Raw genomic sequence first — 21,497 nt, 5'->3', positions numbered from 1 at the left:
ATAAGCAGTATATAGTACCTCAAATTAAAAGCCCTTTGCCAGAACTGTTGCATTGCCTTCTGGCAAAAGCAAATTATTTGTCCTTGCAGCCCTATGCGTTGTAATTGTTTTTTTCAATAAAGTCAACCAAGTCAAATACATTAGATGGGCCTAGTTTTTCCTATAAAGAGCTGAGTTGCTTTATCCCTTTAAACGTAGATGATGAACTGAAGCTGAACGTGGATGTTTTCAGCCTAATCATTAGGAGCTGCTTCGATATAAATCATAGGTTTTCTCAGCTGGTTTAGAGTTGGATGGGGTTGCTGAGGCAAGCTCTCTATACAGGCTTAAAGGCAGCACATCAGCAAATGGTCAGAGTTAACCACTTTTTCTGTGCTCAGGTCCATTTGGGTCAATTTTGGCAGGTTCCATTGTGGCTTTGGTACATTAGGGTTTTGGGCATCTCTGATTGTGTGTTTGTGTATTTCTATGTTTTAAATTTTGTTTTGTCCATGGCTATTTTGGGTTTATGAAACACCATAATTAATCCACACATTTTTGCCAGACCCTAAATATCCATTTTTTCTCTTGTCTTTATTTGTCACATCCATCTAAATGTTAGTGTACTTTGAAAGAGTAACAACAACACTGGACTAGTGATTACCGTTTTAAGTTCCCCATTCTAAGCATGTCTGTTTGGGACTTGGTTTAAGTAAGCTGTAAAATCTCTTCTTCTTGCATGTTTGTATTATTCATGCTTTTACGATACATATTTGGCCAACTATGGAGTCTTTATGACATGCCTCTTAACTGCATCAAAATGAGTGGCAGACTGGGGTAGAAATGTACGTATTAGCAAGGCTATCTTCTGTTTTATTGCTTGTAGAGTGATGGGATCTGGGCAAACCCAAAGAAGATGTCTCTAATGATGCATCAATGCAGAGAGACAGAGAGACATCACAGAAACATTTCAGTCCACAGAAACCAGCGATCACCAGTTTCACAGAGCAGAAAACAGATGAAGGCCAGCAAATAACTTGACATGTTGCTAATGTCACACACGCATTGAGACACACTTTCTACCACATAGCCAAAATGACAGTCAGCCATACAAACCATCACGTGCCAGATATACACAAACATGAGCCTAAATAAGCTCTTTCACACAAAGTCACGCATTCATATATTCTTTGTCTCACACTTACGCTTTTTTCTCTCACACATGCATAGTATCACCATATTGCCAAAATATGACGTGTAAAATAAAAATGCTACTGAAAGCATCCTTGTTAGTCTATAGAGAGTTTATTACATGCAAAACATACTAGTAATGTTGAGCAGAGGAAAAATGACTTTGTAAACTAGGCTTTGTGTCATCTGCAAGATGTAAAGTAGAATTTGAGAGCAGTATGCTCATTGTGCTCATTGATAATGTTAGGCAAGCTGAGGCTAGCAAAACACATCAAATTCACTTTTTATCTGTCAATAATGTAACATAGAATTCATAAGTGAATGGCTTAAGACTATAGATTTTATAGATTTAGATTGTATAGACACTCTTTAGCCCAAGCAATGGGTGTTGGACATCACTGGGTGCTTTATTCTCCTTGAAATAAGGAGACTACACTACACATTTATAGAGCATATCTATAAGTTTTTAATCAGGAAATGAAGATTTTCCAACCTAATTGTTAATCGGGAACAAAGAAGAAGGAGAGTTTTACACTGCATTTCTGTGGGAACAATCAGTGATTCAAACTGGATTCCACATAAACTGTTTGTTCTGCTGTGTGTTTGCTCACTTATCCAGCTGAGGGTCATGGGGGGATTGGAACCTGTCCTAGCTACTGTAGGCAGGACAGGTCACTGACTTGATGCAGGGATAACACAGAGAGACAAACTACTATTCAAAAACATATACATGTATGTACAATTAAGAACTAGATGTCTTTGGACTGTTGAAGGAAGCTGGAGTACCCAGAGAGAACCCACTTGCACATGTGGAGAAAATGTAATCTCCACGCAGAAAGGCCCCGGTGGATTCGAACCCAAAAAATATTCTTTCCAAGAAAATCATAATCTAGTGGGTTATTAAAAGTTTCTTATATCACACATGGTGGCCAGCACGGTTCGCAACTGAGACTTCTAAGATGATAAATCCCAAAGTGCTTGAGTACTTGCTTATGCTATGCTATGCAAACGTGCAGATGGTAACTGATCTCAGAGCAGTGAAAGCAGAGCCAGTAGCAACTTTTCTAGCATGTTAATTTCCTGTTAGTTTCTCGTAACACTGGAGGTTTATCCACAATGCACAGAGTACCAGGAAAAAAACCTGCTGGCCTCTAAGTTTGCCCGGCTCAAACTTTTGTTAATGGGCCACAGACACACCAATGAAATGAACACATACTTAAGTGGAATTGGACGGAGAGTCAAACCTCCTTCATGCAAACTGGGACCACAGTTGGCACTGATAGACGATGAGAAAAACCTACTGGACTGAACACTGTTTGAGACGTAAGGAGAGAGATTTGGTCTTAATTTATGTTTTAAGATGAAACTGGGCAAGCACTAACTGCCTTGCTTGCCCCAGGGCAATGCTACTGATTTGAGATATCCTAAAATACAGTTAATGTGTAAGATGTAATTGATGTGGGGTGAGTAGTCAGTCACTTTTGCAGCACATTAGCAACATGAATGGTAAGTTTCCTTTTGTCAGTCAAATCTACAAGTCTGCATTTACAATTGGCTTGTAGGATGCTCACTTGAGGCTTTGGATCCAGCCTCAAGTGGACAGCAGAGGAACTGCAGCTTTGGCAGTTTCTTTCATTTCTCACATCAGATTCTGGACATCACTGTCCTGGATACCATTTTCATTTTATTCAGATAAGACACAAGACAGTATTCATGATGTCATTGTGAAATAGGGCAATTATCCTGTCATGAGCTGATACAAGAGAGCATTTATCTTGCTTAGATAATATGTCTGAACCAAATCTAATTGCAGTCGATTCAATATTTGTTGTAATACTTCATCCTGATGGTAGCATTAGGCTGACATATAGCAGGATAGACTGACATTGTTATCTACTGCTAGCGTCGCTAACATTAAATTAAAAAAAGAGTGGAACCAGAGAAGAAGCAACTTTCTCTATAAAGCACTCCAGACTCAAACTATTTTTTTCCTCCATTGTTGCTGTTTCCACATACTTGGAAAGTAGGGAAGCAGTAGAGACTGCAGGTTCGTCAGTCACCCCGGGCACAGCACCATGTGACTACTGCTGGTGGCAGACAAAAGCCCCTCTCTTCATCCAGTAGTGGAAGTAAATCAGGCCTGTGTGGCTGTGGGGGATAGTGGGAGTAAAGCAGTGGAGAGGGACAGAGAGAAACTGCACAGGGAGTGAAGGAAAGAAAGGGAGCAGGGGGGAAAGAGACAGCACATAAACTGACAGGGAGCAAGTGAGCATGGAAGAGTGGCGATGGGAGTAAAGGGAAAAAACATGACAGAGCAAAAAAAACAAATAAACAGAGGCATGGCCCGGGGGTCACTTATGGAGAAAACAGACTGACAACACAGCAATTACATCAATTTTCATATTGTGGCTTCATACTGAGGCTGTACATGAAAGAACAGAGCTCGAGTACACATTAGGGGAAGTAATTTGGGGTTTTAGCCTGAGATTTTGTGTGAGAGCACATTATTACAGTAAATGGCTGGGATGGTGAGTGCTGGTTAACAAAAAAAAAAAAAAGCACACAGATTGCAGTCATACAAATGGGTATTGCCTCTAATGGTTTGAAAACAAAAGGGATTTTTCCAGTGGAAGCATTTGAGTGACAGCAGAGTCAGTCTGAGCTGCTTTCCTCTCAGGCTCAGCCTTCTCTTTAAGGAATACATAATGGCTCTTTTTCATCAATGTACCGAGTAAAAGAAAAGTCACAGGGCTCAAATGTTGTCTCGTGACAAAGGCCTTGAATGCTCACCCATTTGTGGGAATGCATGCCTGTGTTTGTATGTGCAGTATTCCAAACAAGTATGGCCATTGTGGAGCTGTGAAGGCAACAATAGGCAGGTGGGTGGATATGAATTCACCTCAGAAGAGACCTCTCTCCCACAGTCGAGCTTCAAAGACTTCTGTTCATTGTCTCGCTTTTCTGTATAAGTTCAAGACTTAAAAGTGAACTTAAATATTTCATGTCCTCGAAGTGTCCTCAAAATAACAATGACAACAATAACAAAAAGAGAAATGTTTCACAGGAAGACAAACAGAATCCATACGAAAAATGGCCCGAGACTTTCATCATCATGCAAACGCTTTCATACATGAATACTTAGCATTTTATGACATTGATGCATTTCTGTGCAGCAGCAGTGAGGAAGGAAAAGAAAAAAAAAACATTTTTTCACTCCTTTACCATCGTTAGTGAAATACCCAAATGCACATCATCAGTTTACAGATTTTATAGCTGGAATAGAAATGTGTAGGTGACCCTGAATCCTCCCTTAGTTATGCTGCAATAGACGTAAGCTGCCGGGGGATTCCCATGATGCATTGAGTTTTTCCTTTCCAGTCACCTTTCTCACTCACTATGTATTAATAGACCTCTCTGCATTGAATCATATCTGTTATTAACCTCTGTCTCTCTTCCACAGCATGTCTTTTATCCTGTCTTCCTTCTCTCACCCCAACCGGTCGCAGCAGATGGCCGCCCCTCCCTGAGCCTGGTTCTGCCGGAGGTTTCTTCCTGTTAAAAGGGAGTTTTTCCTTCCCACTGTCGCCAAAGTGCTTGCTCATAGGGGGTCATATGATTGTTGGGTTTTTCTCTGTATCTATGAAGCGCCTTGAGGCGACTTTTGTTGTGATTTGGCGCTATATAAATAAAATTGAATTGAATTGAATTGAATAGGGCGGCTTCTTGTCAGCCATGTAGTTCAATGATGGGATTAAGTTCCTGGAGGAATAACAAATGTTTAATGTGTCACTTTTGTTGAATGGAGTGTTGAAATGCGTGCAGCAAGTCACGAGACCAGGATTTTTACAGGAGTCATAAGTGGAATGCACAAAATGAAGAGAAGCATGTTAGCAAAAATTGCATGAATTTAATTTTTTAAGGAGATTTCTGGTTTCATCAAATCAAAGTAGAGAATGTTTGAAAAACAGTGGGGAAAAGCACCCAAATGAGACAAAATAAGAAAAATAACGAGTAAAAGTCAAGTTTGTTTTATGTTGCTTTTCCTTTGTTCTGAGCTGAAGCTGTTTTCTTGGCGTTGGATGCTACAAGACAGCCTTTTTCATGGCTCTCTGATTCTGGACGTGCTGAATAAGTGGGGCACGGCTACTTTTCTAAATCAAGCTGTGAAGCACAGATGCGGAGCAGTCTATTCCAGGGTTGCGGTGGTTTCTTCAGGTGCTGTTGCAGAAGAGAGTCTGGAAACAGTCGGGCTGTCAGACTGTGTTAAAAAAAATCTGAAGTTTGCAGAAGTTGTGAGAACAAATTTTAATAGCATCGGGGTTAGATTGATTGCCATTGATGACTTTAACCTCACAGGGTCGACTTCCATCAGCCAGGCCGATTGATGTGTCACTTTCCTGACACATTAAATTAATAGTTAACTTTAATTTGTAGCTTTTTTGTAGTTATATTACAGTAATAAGGAAACCAGGACTTGGTGCTTTATTTTCCAAGTGTTACAGCTAAGTGTAGCTGCTCTTTACTGTTAAAGTCAAATATTAAAGATGATTTGATGATGAGAAAAGTGGTTTTGTTGGTGCATTTTTGATGAGAGGTGTGCATTGTCTCCCGTTATGTCTTCACAATAGCAGCCAGCTTGTGTTTTGCCAGTTGAGTGCTTTTAATGTGAAGCAGCAGGAGCAGAAAAGTTGATTTTACATTAGCAATAACTTCATCCAGCTCTGTCAGTGAGCATTGACACTGTTTAATAAGATATAATTACACTGGAACATGCGTGCATCATTGCCTGTGAATCACTCGTTAAATACAAGAATTTCTTTACTCTGTGTTGAACATTAAAAGGATGCGGCAGGAAAACAGTCCTGAGCAGACTCAAAGACTGTTATATGTTAAGGTTAAATAGGGTTAACTGAAGCTAAAAGCTCTGCTCTTCCCAGTTTGTCTTGTATTCTCTTACAGTCACGCTCAGAACGGCGAAATAGGGGAAATAGGACAACAATGTTGCATCATGTGTTTTTTCTTCAAATAAAATATCTGCTTTAAGTTAAATAAATGCTGCTTTTTTTTAAACATGCCGCTCTCAGAGACAGAAACGCTGAAGGAGAGAGATCAAAAAGTGAGTGCTGTGTACTCGCTGATTTTGACAGGTTTGTTCAGCTCCACAGATTTACAGACAAATACTTTTATTACCTGAGTTATTTTATTCATTTGTAATTCCTGTACATACTTTTAACTTCAGATGGTAACAAACAATCATACTTAATGAAGTGTTTCCCAGAATAAATAGATTTAAAATAAGAATAAACTGAGCTGTTTGAAAATGCAGCACTTAAAGCTCTCGGTGGGAAACACTTGTGTATGAAGCCTTGATTGTGTCTTTGCAATGTAGGTTAAAGCTTGATGGCCTCATGCTGCTCATAAATATGATTTATGTGCTAATTGGAGGCCTTTAAATATATATGAATATAATTTGTCTTTCATGCAGCAGCTTCAGTCCAGGACAAACATCCGTCGTTGAAACAGAGACATGAAAAGCTCTAAACATGTTATTATTAGTGACGCAATGAAAAATCATTGTCACATTTCAAGATTCAGAATCTTTCCAAACTTGCTTTCGTCTTTTTGTTATGCAAAGAAAAACAGACTCTTATTTGAGGACAGTGCTAAAGTGAAAAGATGCAATTTTCCCCTCAAGACTAAAAACATCAAGATGAGAATCACTATTTATGGAGATTGCATATTCAAATAGCTTTTATTACATATTTTCAGCAGAAAACGTTGCATAAACTAGCCAAGAGCTAAATTAGTGCTAGAATAAAATTGCGACGTCACTTCTAATTAAACAGGTCAATTCATTGCAACACATGCTTACTTACACCAGACAAACCTGGAGCAATACCACCTGGTGCATGTTCAGTGTACCGACAACAGCACGTAGAGCTGCGTGTTGCATGGAGATAAGAAAAAGAAAAAGAGAGGTAAAGTGTCGTCTGGTCCACCAGCTTTTTAAGGACACGGTGCATGCCAAAATAATCGCAGCGAATCAGCCATGCTCCCCTGGCCTGCACAGCAGTGGTTTCGTTTGAGGTGACGATGGTGATGGAGGTTCTGGTTGCTCAGAGGGGACGCAACATCTGTCAGGCCTAAGGCACAATCTCCAAATGGCTGCGATGAGCGGAGAGACGAACGCCCCGGAGCCCGTGGAGAGACACGGCGACAGAGGAGGGGAGACAGACTCTGAGACACAAATCCAGACGGACAGAGAGATGGAGGGAGATGGAGACGGGGCTGACAGAGTGTGAGGTGCTGAGATGGAAGAGGGAGAGAAGGGGAGTTGTAAAGAAGATAGGATGGGTAAATCTAGGTGAGCCGGGGATATTCCATCAATATTCTTTTACATGCCTTCACGGGTCATTGCCCACTTTCTCAGCAGGGGATTGAAAGCTATACAAGTCAGTGTGTGCTGCTGTCAGAGTAAGAGAGCTGAGCTCCCCTTGAAAAGCATGCTAATGCAAAATGTTGTGGAAAAGGCATCTCCAAATGACATATGTTGTTGTGTTATTTATTGATGATCGCTGTGAAGAATTCATTATTTCAGTAACTCGAGACAGATGAAGATGTCTGAAGTGGGATTGCTGCTGGTTAATTATCTAAATGGATCTTGTTTGTCTTGTCTCTGTTCATTCATAATGAACGTGTAGTTCTGTGTTTTCACACGCAGCTTGTGAGCTTCCAACTTATGTACTGCCATAAGGGGCAGCTAGCTGAGCCAAGATAGAAACCCAATTATTGTGAGAGGCAGAAACTGACATGTTTGTCAGGTCTGGCAGGAGTCTAGGTGAGCTAAAATGTCAGGCGGCATTCAATTAGCATCGGGCTTAAATGTCTCCGATCAACAGACGGGAGTTTCGTTTAATAGGACGGATCTAACAGTTGAAGGCACCTGGTCGATGCGGAGGACGAGGCGGCGAGCGAGCACAGAAGTGATGATTATGAATATGTGCGTCAACTCTTCTTTGCTTTCATGGCCTGCACTTAGACACACGTAGCACAGTGGAGTGTGATGGCTTGAATATTCATCGGGAAAAAGTAGTGACAGGGATTTGACTTGTCTACGCAGACACTTAGCTAAGTTAACACGATTCCACGTGGATACACAGTAGCTCGTCTTGTGCTTGAGGACTACGGTTAAATCATTATTAATTTCACCAGTCTCTCCTCATATCTGTTAGCATTAGCTTTGTGGCCATTAAGCTGAGAGAGGATGGCGTGTTTGTGCTGTTAACACTGACACAAGGCTCATGTAAATCACATGATCTGTTTTGGGGTAATTTAAAAACTAAGCCAGACTACTTCGGCTGTAAATGCTTTCTCATGTCAAAGAGCAAAAACACATGAAATATTTTTATTTTGAGCTACCAGAAACCACCAATACACCAGGTTGACAGTGTACTCTGAGTCAGTGGGGTAAACCGGTAGCACTCTGGAGCTATTGTTGCAAAAGAAGTGGAGTTTGGATCCAAAAATGCCACACTGGTTGTGATTTCCAGTCAAAAGGAAACAGGAAAGTGGTATTAGTCTGTGCAGCTTTCCTTTCAACATGAAGATGAGAAAATGCTTTCAAGAGACCAGCAACTGTGCTCTCTGAACATTTCCTCTGATGCATTTAGTATATTTTTTAAACTGTGTTGTGTTTAGACTAAAACTAAACACAATGTCTACAGTTTCTGCCCAGAAGCAGTCAGAGTGCCCCAGCGTAACAAGTGGAAATCGAGACGGGAAATTTGGGCTCTCTCCTGCTCTTTCCCAACCCCAATCACAGAGGAAGACGACAATCTGCCCTTTCAGTCAGCTCAGCCGTCCATCTGTGAGAACATGTTCCTGCAGGACTGTCAACGTAAGATCAGTTCAACTGCTCAGAAACATATAGACATGCTGGATGCTGCCGTATCGTCGCCGGCGTATGTTGAGCTGAACAAAACCGATGTTCATCTCACTGCGACTGTTTCAGCTATTAGCTAAAAATCACCAGACTGCATTATTTCATAAATAAGTGAATTAAAACAAAGACATTTATAGTGTTTGTGAATTTTAAATGCTGATGATAATAAGCAAGTGTAAACAAAAACTGTTGACTGCATACATATTTAGAAAAACATCCACATATATATGCATGCAAATGTCTGCGTGGATGTGGTTATTAATAAAGTCAGAACTTTAACATGCTGTTGCATGTTGGAAAATAGAACTATGCTTTTTGAATGTTGCGTTATCATACAGCACAATGTGAAAGCAGCCAAATTAAGACAAATTGAAATGCATCAAATTTGCAGTCCACGTTAAAAATATTGCCGAGTATGACTTCAGCAGATGTGATCCTAATTGCAGAGTTATTAAATGTACATCCAAGACAACCTCAGTGGAGTAAATTAATATATTTTTTAATATACACGGACAGGGAAAGACGAGCTCGTGTATCAGTTCTTCCACCGCAAAGAAAATGTCACTGTGAAAGAGCGGCGTCATGGGCCACAGAAGTTTATGAGAGACTACGAGTTAAAATCCATCAACTCTTTGTAAACCTTTAAGACTTGGAAGCTATTAAGTCAAAGTGAAATCAGTGCAGAAGTGCCTGAAGATCTAAGATTAGAAATTTTAGATCTGTGAACACTTTTAACGACCAGCACAGAGAAGCTCATGTGGTTGTACAGACGCTTAAGGGAAAACGGCCCTTGGCTTCTTGGCTCTCTTGACCTCGGTAAGTATTTTACTGATGAGTTTATGGTCTCAACTATTGGTTTCAAGCCTTACTAGATACAGCATTATCAGTTTTTAAATTATGGTCCTGACATTACTTTGAAAAAGGAAGTTAAAGCTTTAGTGCGGGGCTTTTCTGTTACTGCAAATTTATGAGACACAAAATCTCAAGAATTCTCAATTTTTTTTCTTTACAATCAGAACGACTGACAGATATTTCAGTTAGAGGTGATGCCTGTATGACGTACGTAACGAGTTTTATAAACAAAGGTGCCAGCCATATTTAAACCTAAACCATAAATATTTTCTAATCATAACTGAGTAGTTTTGGAATCCACACCTAACCACAAAGTGTCTGAAAACACTAAAGGCCATTACACACTGAGCGCGTTGTGAAAAAAACAACACATTTACAACCCTAAGCCTAACTCGGAAAACGCACAATGAGGCCAAAAGACTGAATCAGGTGTGTGAAAACACCCGTGAGAACATGTTCCTGCATGGACGAGCTAATCTTTTATGGGTTCTTCCTGCCTTGTATTTTTGGTTAAAGGTGCTGGCAGTGACAACAGGAGGTGCCGGGACCTTTAGCCTGTCCAGCACATGTTTACCGCTGACATTTTAACAACCTCTTGAGAATGCTTCACTCTCTCCTGGCTGAAGCTGCTCCACCTTTACTGCCCTTTGGCTTCACTTATGAGACTCAGTTCCTCTGGCTTAAGTAGCACCTGAAGCTAACTTCTGCTTCCCTTCAGCCTGTGCTGAAATAATCCAGAGTTCATTCTTTGGCTTTGAGCAACATTTGTAAAAAACAAACAAACAAACAAGATAATCCCAATCACTTCAGGACAAAGTGAACAGACAAACACTAGAAGTGATTTAGCAAAGTGATCTTCTTGTCAATAACTGTCTTTCTGTTGCTGCAATAAAGTCATAGTAAATAATAAGTATGAAGTAAGCAATACAAATAAATGTTTACGGCTGAAAAACTGTTGAACATGAAGAAAGTGCTCATCAAAAAGTCTGTGGAAAGTTTGAACTGTCCTTGACCCCCAACGTAACGCTGCTGTGTCTGATTGCAAATACAAGATCGTTGCTGGCTCCTGGGCTCCTGCTGGCTCCGTCAATCCCAGTTCAAACTGTAACCTCAGGTGGATTTAGGTGTTTAGGTGTTCGCCTTCTCTGTCTTTTTTATTATTATTTCTGCTCTGCAATCAAAAAGGGTGAAGCAACTTCTATTAAATCATCCCCAAAGGGGGCTTCCGGTGACGCCATGATCTAATCAAGCAGCATAAGGAACGAGCTCCGTCCAGATTAATACATTACTCCTAACTACAATTTTTAAAACTCGGCAATTTCCATTTCAACCAGCATGGCATCGTCCCTGAGAGGCAAAGGATCCAGCAAACAGGATCAAAATAAAGATAAAGGCGAGCATTTGAAGCAACTAACTTTGTCCTCGAATGCAGATGCTAATGCTACTGCTAGCACTCGTGATGCAGATACGAGGATATTAGCAGAACTGGAGAAGATAAGAAAAGATAACAAAGACAGGCATATGGAAACACAGCAAGCTCTGATGAGACTGGAGGCGTCTTTCAAGATTCTGAGAGAAGATATGACAAAGCTGGAAAACAGAACAACGGAGATGGAGGAGCAGATCGGCGACAACAAAGACTCCACCAGGCGTCACGAACGAGCCCTCCGGTACTTGTTACATAGAGAAATGGATCTCACAGCACGATGCGAGGACATGCAAAATAGACTAAGGCGAAACAACCTGAGGATCTGTCGTGTCCCAGAACGGAGTGAGGGGAGAGATGTTAAGCTGTTTGTACTAGAGTTGTGTAAATCAACTCTTCAACTTCCCGCTGATCTTAACATTGGAATAGAGCGAGCACACAGAGCCCTCGCTGCTAAACCCAAGAACCCCGACGCAGCACCGCGCTCACTGGTGGTCAGATTCTGGGACTTCTCTGTGAAAGAGACCATTCTACGACAAGCCTGGGACCAGAAGCGTGTCTTATATAAGGGCACGCAGATATATTTTGACCATGATTTTTCCCCGGAACTGCAAAAGAGGAGGGCACTGGTACGAGATGCGGTAAAGCAATTAAAGTTGAAAAACATCAGAGCCAAGTGTGTGTTTCCAGCAAAACTGAGACTGTTCAAGGATGGTGGTGAGAAGACGTTCTCAAGTTTGACGGAAGCCCTGCCGACGCTTCAAGAGCTGGGGATACAAGTGCGAGTCGACCAGAGGGAGTGCATGGAAACGGAGCTATCCCGGTGCCGACGGTCCGCTGGGGGAACTAGGGCAGGTATGACCCTCTCCCTTGCCGAAATAAAAACTTTCTTTATGGGGGACTGAGATGTCACTCCCGCCGAGTTATTTTTAGCAGGGCAACAGCGACGAAATAACACATTGTGTTTTTCCCCCGCGGAGGACTCGTCACCACCCTCCGCCCAGGGTACACCGGGGACTGGATTACTCAGGTTGTTATTAATCCAGTCGGGTACGTGGAAGCTACTGTTCTTAATGTTCTTTGTTTGTTTAGTTCTAAATGTTTTTGTTTATCTTGGCCTGAGACCAATTGTGGACCATTATTTCATTGAGTATAATAATTTAGTTTTGTCTGTATAGGATATGAGTCTAAGATATGAAAGATCTAATTTGTGTTTCGTATAACGTAAAGGGTTTGAATAGTCCAATTAAAAGGAAAAAGGTACTGAACCAACTGAAAAACTTTAGGTGTTCCATAGCAATGCTCCAGGAGACTCACCTCTCTGAAAAGGAACACAGGAAGTTGAGGAGAGAGTGGGTTGAACAACAATATAGCTCTACTTATCAGGATGGGAGAAAAAGAGGAGTTGCAATTCTTGTTAACCGGTCAACATATTTCCACCATGAAAATACATTTGCGGATAGGGAAGGGCGCTATGTGATGGTGATTAGCTCTGTAGGGGGGTCTAAAATTACTTTACTAAATGTATATGCACCAAACGAGGACTGTCCAAATTTCTTCAAGAATATTGCATCATTAATAGCAGAAAAATCTGAAGGAATGATCTTGGTGGGAGGTGATTTCAATTGTACAGCTGTCGACAGACTCCCGGCACACAATGGCCCCAAATCCAAAAAGAAGAAGCAATCACTATCTCTGATCACGCCCCGGTTTGTCTGACATTAAGAATGAATCCAAACAATCATTTTAATATTGGAGAGCCAATGTATCTATCTTGAATAATGAAACAACCCGACAAGAACCTCAAAAGAGTCTGACTGAATATATTCAATTCAATGATAATAATGAGGTGTCTCCTTCAATCTTGTGGGAGAGTGCCAAAAGTTATTTGAGAGGTAATATTATAGCAGTTTCATCAAGACTGAAAAAGGAGAGACTAGCAGAACAAACAGAACTAGAAAACAAAATTAAGAAATTAGTCTATCAGGTAACTAAAGACACTGGGACTTTGAACTCATTGAAAGAGCAGAGGCAAAAGTTGGATGATTTACTAACGTACAAGGCGGAGGGACAACTACGCTTTGTTAATCAAAAGTACTACCAATACGGCAATCGGGCAAGCCGACTGCTGGCATTTCAGCTGCGTAAAGAGCAATCAAGTAGGGTTGTTCATAAAATTAAATGTCCAAACTCCGGAAAAATTGTGTGCCAACCTAAGGAAGTTGCAAAAGCATTTTCTTTGTATTATCAGGAATTGTATAAAGAAGAAAATGTTCCAAAAAAAATTGAAAAGATTGAACAATTTCTTAACCCGATTAATCTTAGTAAACTGTCTCAGGAAGAGGCTGAACTAATAACGAATCCAATCACCATTGAAGAAATAAAAAACAGTATTGGAAAACTGAAAAACAACAAGTCTCCCGGAGTGGATGGCCTGCCTGGGGAGTATTACAAATTTTTTGAAAAAGAGCTAACACCATTGTTATGCAAAGTTTATAACTATGCATTATTTAAAGGTGATCCCCCCAGTCATGGTCTGAAGCTATTATTAGTGTCATCCATAAAGAAAGCAAGGACCCGACTTTATGCATGTCTTATCGCCCTATCAACTTGCTTTGTGTTGATTTAAAAATTCTTACAGCCATTATTGCAAATAGAATTCAAAAACATATAAGAAAACTAGTGAAACCTGACCAAACAGGTTTTATTTCCCATAGGCAAGGTTCAGATAATGTTAGAAGGGCCCTCAATCTTCAGATTATGGCACAGGAAAGGGATACCTCTTCAATGTTCTTGAGCCTGGATGCGGAAAAGGCCTTTGACCGGGTAGATTGGGACTTCCTGCAACAGACTCTCAGGCATATGGGCTTTAATGAGACTTTTATCTCATGGGTCCAAACACTATATAAAAATCCCAGGTCTCGGGTAAGGGTTAATGGTCACTGCTCTGACTTTTTCGCACTAGACAGGGTGAAGCGTTATCGCCGTCCTTATTTGCTCTTAGTATTGAACCGTTAGCTGAACTGATCAGATCCAACCCTCTCATACAAGGAATTAGAGATGAAACCAATACACAACATAAGCTGTCACTTTTCGCAGATGATATTCTGATATTTTTAGAGAATCCGGTCACCTCTGCCCCGGCCCTTCTGAGCAACCTTAAAGATTATGGTACAGTGTCAGGTTATAAAATAAATACAAATAAATCTGAGGCGTTAATGATTGTTGGCAACTGGCCCACACAGCTAGATCATCTTGTATCTTTTAGACACTCCAAACAGGGCTTCAGATACTTGGGGGTAATTATTACTCCTAAAACCAATCAGCTACTTGCACTCAATTATGATCGGTTGTTCAAGGAGATTAGGGGGGACTTGGACAGATGGGACCTACTCCCACTCACTTTTATGGAGAGGATTGAATGTATAAGGATGAATATTCTTCCACGCCTATTATTCCTATTTCAGCACCTACCCATTTTGATCCCACAGTCTGCATTCAAATTATTAGAACGCATTACATCTAAATTTATCTGGCAGAATAAACGACCAAGGGTCAGACTCAAAATGTTAACGTCTGGAAAGGAAAAAGGGGGCCTCAAGTTGCCTAACTTCAGAATGTACTATTGGGCAGCTCAATTAAAATCAATGGCTGCCTGGATTATTCGTGATTCAGAAATGCAGTGGGTATCTATGGAAGAGTATTCATTACCAGGTATCTCCCTTCGGAGTCTCCCATTTCTCAACCCACAATCACGGAAAAAGATTAAAATAACTAACCCATGGGTCAAGCACACCGTAAAGATTTGGAACCAAGTGTTAAAAATGCTAAAAGGGAATTTGACCATGTCTCGAGCTGTTCCCATAAATGGAAATGTTGAGGTGGGCGGAGAAAGGATTGATTACAGTCAATCAGCTGTTTGAAAAGAATACTCTTAAAAGTTTTGCCCAGCTAAGGGCTAAATATGCTTTATCCCCAGGGGACCATTACAGATGCTTACAGTTAAGGGACTACATTACAAAGCATAAAGACTGGGACAATATTAGAAGAGAACCAATCGGGTTGGAAAACCATTTTATAAAACTGCTTGAAAAGTCGGGTACATTGAAAAACCAAGTGTCTTTGATCTACCAGAAACTGCTGATTGACATGTCTGATAATACCTATCATATAAAACAACAATGGGAAATGGAACTCAATATAATGTTGGATGATGTCACATGGGGGAGTGTCTGTTGTGGCTGCCATAGAGGGGTGGGTAGTCAAATGTGGAAGGAATTTGACTGGAAGGTTAAAATAAGATTTTTTAGAACTCCACTGAAAACCTTTCTATCCAAAAGTAGTGTCAGTGACAAGTGTTGGAGAGGGTGTGGGTTTGTGGGGGACCAGACGCATATCTTTTGGGACTGTGTTTACATACAACAGTACTGGATGGATGTCAAGAACATTATACAAAACATATTGTCAGTCAACCTCCCAATGGATCCTCTGATCTTTTTGTTGGATATCTTTCCTGATGGTTTCTCCTATGAGCAGCACTTTCTCCTGCATCTCCTCCTCATGACTGCAAGAAAAATTATAACAATTCACTGGCTCAAACCAGAAACACCCACAGTTGCCCAGTGGCTTCTGAAAACTAGACATGTCTATAAGATGGAACGGATAACAGCTCAACTACAACTGAAAGTGCCAACCTTTGAGAAAAAATGGAGACTAATTATAAAATATCTTGAAAAGACACTCAAACCTTAACATTGTTACATCTGTGCTTAGGTATTGGTATGTATGTATGTATATGTATATGTGTATATATGTTTTTTCTTTTAAATTAAGTTTTTGAATAAGCCTCACCATTATATGCTGCAGATTTGGTCTCAGGTCATGTTGTTGATGTGAATTGCCTTGTTATTTTTGGCAATAAAAGTTTCAAAAAAAAATAAATCATCCCCAAAGCTCGAAAATTGAGTTTCCCCAGAGAAAGAATAAATCTCAAGTTGTTTCTTTTGTTCCTCTGCTTTCCCAATCTGGACCTGCTTAAAGTCTCAGCAATGAACACTATTTATTGCTGAGTATTGCAAGAAATTAGTCATAGATTTATTGAGAGGAGTTGGTATCCAATTACAGGCTGAATATATGAAATGGAAAATATGAAGCTAATTTTATTAATATTCTCTCACAGAGTATTTATGCTGCTGCAGTGGTGGATTACACTCCTTACACATAAATGTCCTCCAGCAGACACAAACATGCTTCATTAACCTTTGTCATATTCAACCTTTTTGGCCTCATAATTTAGTCTCCCACACACACACACACACAGTCACACACACAGAGTGTGAGTGCTAATAAGAAAAGTTTTAAGGCAAAGTTCCTAAGAATTGTGACCAGACTGTTCAGTGCTCAGAAGGGCACTACATGTTAATCTGTGACTTTGAATTTGATTACTGTGGGTTCATTACTGCACCATTATTAAAGTTCTGTTTATATTACCGATTACAAATGTGACACCACAGATCTGTTTGAAAGTAATACCCCGAGTTTGACTGTTGTTTTCTGCAGTAGGAGTATTAAACACGACAGCTGAATAGCACTTCAACACTCAGCAGTGAGCTGAGACATAAAAAAGAAAATCTAAAAATCTTCAGTCTTTTTCATGGATGGACTCCACAGTTACAAGAATGCAGCGGTCAATATTCACTGTACTTTGAAACTGCAATCATTTTGTTAAAACACCATTTCAGTGATGAAGAATACATTTTTAAGTGCCAAGCTGGGACAATTGTGGGGTTTCTGCTGACATTGAGACGCTTTTTTGTAAAGCCACAAAATTTAGCTAAGCTTTAAGCAAACTGTGCTTCTTTCCAGCCTGTTTGCTTCTGTCTTCTCAACTGTACTTAAACAGCCTTTAGAATCACTTTCCAATGCATACATTTAAATGTGATGCCAACAGCATATACAACTGCATAAAAACCGAGGAAATGAAGGTAATCAGCTGGTGGAAATCAAATTTGGCAAGTGAAAGCCAAGGAAAGAAAATCCAAGATGTGAAATGAAATGTTTCTCATGGCTGACAAACCTAAGAACCTCTAAGCACTTAGAGATCCAGCGGCTGTGGCATACGGGACTCTATGAATTCAATTCAGTTTTATTTATATAGCGCCAAATCACAACAACAGTCGCCTCAAGGCGCTTTATATTGTAAGGTAGACCCTACAATAATACACACAGAGAAAAACCCAACAATCATATGACCCCTATGATCAAGCACTTTGGCGACAGTGGGAAGGAAAAACTCACTTTTAACAAGAAGAAACCTCCGACAGAACCAGGCTCAGGGAGGGGCGGGGCCATCTGCTGCAACCGGTTGGGGAGAGAGAAAGAAGACAGGATATGAGCAGCAGTATTTGGTGCACTGGGATCAGAATGTGTTGAACTGTCATGCCATCATGGATGGATGGTTGGGTTTGTTAACAAGAGAAAAACAAAACAAAACACACCTTTAAATTGAATTGAATATTTGAAATGGAATATTTAGACCTCACTGATATTCTTTCCCAAATGAAAATTTACAGTTTAAAATTATCATTTTTGACACAGACATTAAGTAAAAAGACAAGATATACTTAATCTATCCCAAAGTTGAGAAAAATTCAGATTCAGTCTTCTTTCCATCTGAGGACTGTAAGTAAAATCTTCACCCTCCTCCATACTCAGCACTAATCTTTTGTCCGTGCACCAGATAAATTTAGATTTCTTAAAAATTTTGTACAAAAATTTTGTACAAAACAGCAGCTTCTTGCTGCTAAAGGCAAAGTTAGGTTTAAGCAAACAGTACCTGAGTCCCTCTAAAAACCAAGCCCCTCAGCAAAAAGAGGCTAAAAGCCACATTAGGTGCATTTACAGGTTTGTCTCTGAATCATGTCAGCCATTGCTTTTATTAAAAATATTGATTAGTGGAGCTTACTCATTATAATGAGTGAGAATGAGAAAAGGCCACAGCCTACACCTGAAATGCGTTCGAAAAGGATGCAACATTTTCTCATCTGACAAGTTTCTTTGCTCTTTGTCTAAAATGTAACATTTATTAGCTGCATTGTCTCTGCCATTTCTTCTTTGTATAAGAGTGTGGAATCCAGTATCTGTATTCAGTCCGTTCATGCATGTGTTATCTTTCTGCGCTGGGAGGAGCCCACACAAAATGAATTTATGAGAGCTCATGTGAACCTCTACATGCAGAAGTTTTATGTCGAGCCTCTTTTGCATGCTGGGATGCTGCACGTGGAGCGAGTGAGGTGAGAGACTGAATGCAAACCAGGCAAAACCAAGCTATTTTCACACCCTCACTTTGTGGAGCTAAACAACATTATGCTACAAGAATCATTTTTTTTCATATTGTGGTGTCTGTCTGACAACATCATCCATTATTTGGCCGTGTCTGAAAAGGTTAATGAAGTGGTCTTTTTTTAATACAAGAGAGCAAAGCGGGGAAAAAAATCCCCCCCAAAACAGAGCCATGCATCATAGCTGTAGTAATTACCATATTGTATTTACACATTGTAACAGGCTGTATTGATCTCCATATTTTGATGTATACTAGTGGATTACACATTTCTGCAAGCATGCCAACAGTGTTTAATGTTCCTGTAATCCTCCACTCACCACAAACACAACAGCAATTATAAAGTTGTCTGTTATTGGACCTGCGTCGCTGTTCCAGGGAATGAGAAAACCCTTAATTGGGGTTTGTAGTTCAGACAGCATTCGAGTGCATTTGATTGGATTGGTCAGCATGTGGCTCACGTATGTAACATTATATCTGCCTTCTCTGATTGATGAACTGGTGTTAGTGGGCCTGCCTACCACGGCTGCTGTTACCCGAGCAAGTGCTGACAAATGACTCACCGGCATGAGTGAACAGAAACACTCGACCGCACGCTGCCACACCGAGACGGATATTGACTGTGAGAGCAGTGTGTCTTCTCATTCTCTCAGCTGTCTGGTGACATAATGGCCACACGGAGATTGTCATGCTAAAGGCCATCTTTAAACCTAATGTAAGACGCGGGGACTTTTCTTTATACAACTTTACACAACTGCTTTTATCGACACGTTGGCATCAGAAACGTTGCGAGAGCTTCGGCACTTTTAACAGCCTGTAATTGAGAAAAAACAGAGCTAGGCTTTCACAGTTATGAAACTCGACAAATAAGATTGGGCTGACAAAGGAGTCAAACTCTGCCTTATATACTACCTTATATGTTCTTAGTCACCAAAAAGACTCAGACCATAGAGAGGATGGATAAAAGCTTATAAACACAGGGCAACCATTAGGATAGGACAGTAGAAATATATGACACTGTTAACAATAGAACTTAAACACCGAAACATTCAGTAATAATGCTCTAATATTGAAGGTAAAATGATCATCATGCACATAAGTGAACTTGCAGTTTTCCCATTGGACTGTTTTAGGTTCTTAGTTTGGAAACCTGTCATTAATAACACTGACCAACAGAAACAGCACTGAGCAAAATAGCAACACGACAAACATTCTAGTCTTACAGTACCTATACTTATATATCTATATGTAGGTACCTAGAAAAGTGTCTGTGAACTGTGATCACATTAAACACACTTCACTCTTTTTCTTCTTCGAGAACTTTCAGCAGCTCAGCGTTTTGTGTTTTCTGTCTTATCCTGCAAACTTTTTTCATATACTTCCCAGATATTGCTGTATTTGTATTCTGCCAGGAACACTGTGCTTTACTGTCTCCTAATGTTCGATCCCAAAACTTTTAGATTAATATTTTCCTCTAATAAAACTATATTCGTCACTTTTTCAGCCAGTACAGCCTGTATGTAGTGTAAAATTTACCAGGGCTCTTGGAGCTCCTCTGCAAGCCTATTGCCTGTGGTACACAGTAACACATTTGTAACAAATCCCTTTCCCTCCAGCCTTTACAGGACAGTAGGAGAACAGTGGGGATGTTTTTCTCATGTCCTGTGGAAATTAAACCCTTGCCAGAAATGGATGCTGAAGCAGTGCTTCCTTTAAAACATTTATAGCACATTTTGCCCCTTAAGTCAGTGTTTGCGATGTTTAACCTCTTAAAATCCGTGAAGCTGTCAGCCAACTGGTTAGGGATAGGTTTAGGTTCACATCTACCCCTTTATATGGAATTGTCACCTAATTGACATCCAAATGTAAATTTGCAAGTCCAGAATGTGATATTCATACCATGCTTAGTGGAACTGTAATAATGAGTTCTCCCACGCTGACTATCGTTGTAGATATTGTGAGAAGACAAATTCAGGAGTAGCTCAGAGTGGAGTCACTTTTTTGAGCATGTCCAACTGGGAGGAGACGTAGATCACACTGAGGGCAGGGAGCTATGGGCGTCTCAGCATAGACTGCTAACCCAACACATCACCTGACCAGGATAAGTGATGGATGGACTGATGGGTGGATGGATTATCGTGGTCAGAACTGTCCTGATGTTTAAACCAGAGTTCTGATGGTTGTTTTTTGCTTGTGTTTTACTCACAAACACCTTCTAGTGTCTGACCTCAGCAAACTGTCTGCTACTTTACTGCTACTCCTGATGCTGACAGTACTTATGGCGGTTGAGGTCCACCGATTCAATTATATTTGCATCTGATAATAAGCAGGAATTTTGGACGGTGTTTTTTTGGCCTTTTTCTGGGGGCTGTGCCAGAATTTGGCAAAAAAAAAGTTGGACCTCTAAGAAGAGAAAGAAGCTCATGGGAAATCAAAGCTCTTAAGGCCTGACTGAGCATAGGCAGTGAGCATGAAGACAGAGACAAACAGCGGGTGCACGCTGCCACTGTTACACACACCCATTTGCTGCAAGATGTATCATACTGATTATATCATCAAACCTAACAGATACAAATTATTTTTCGCGATATGGTATCATCAGTGGAAAACTGACTGTGGATGACAAGTTTTTATATGCTAATCTGCAGCCTCACTGGTAATAATATGCTTTATATCTCAGATATGGTAATCAGTTCTGATTGACTTGTCTCTGTGTATTTGTCTTTTACAAGTGGGTGAATTGGAAGGAAAGCGACAAAGAATTCAGC

At 40.3% G+C, this 21,497-nt stretch overlaps 1 protein-coding gene across 4 annotated transcripts in view; it reads left to right on the top strand.

Moving 5' to 3' along the window:
• Window positions 1-21,497, top strand: part of sorcs1 (sortilin-related VPS10 domain containing receptor 1) — a 182,539-nt gene that overhangs the window by 99,698 nt on the left and 61,344 nt on the right. The window lies entirely within an intron of this gene.

The sequence above is a fragment of the Perissodus microlepis genome, chromosome 6, assembly GCF_051167445.1.
Source record: "Perissodus microlepis isolate ML-2025 ecotype Zambia chromosome 6, ASM5116744v1, whole genome shotgun sequence".
Lineage (NCBI taxonomy): Eukaryota > Metazoa > Chordata > Actinopteri > Cichliformes > Cichlidae > Perissodus > Perissodus microlepis.
The sequence above is the reverse complement of the archived record's forward strand: the minus strand, read 5'-3'. Positions and strand labels throughout refer to the sequence as shown.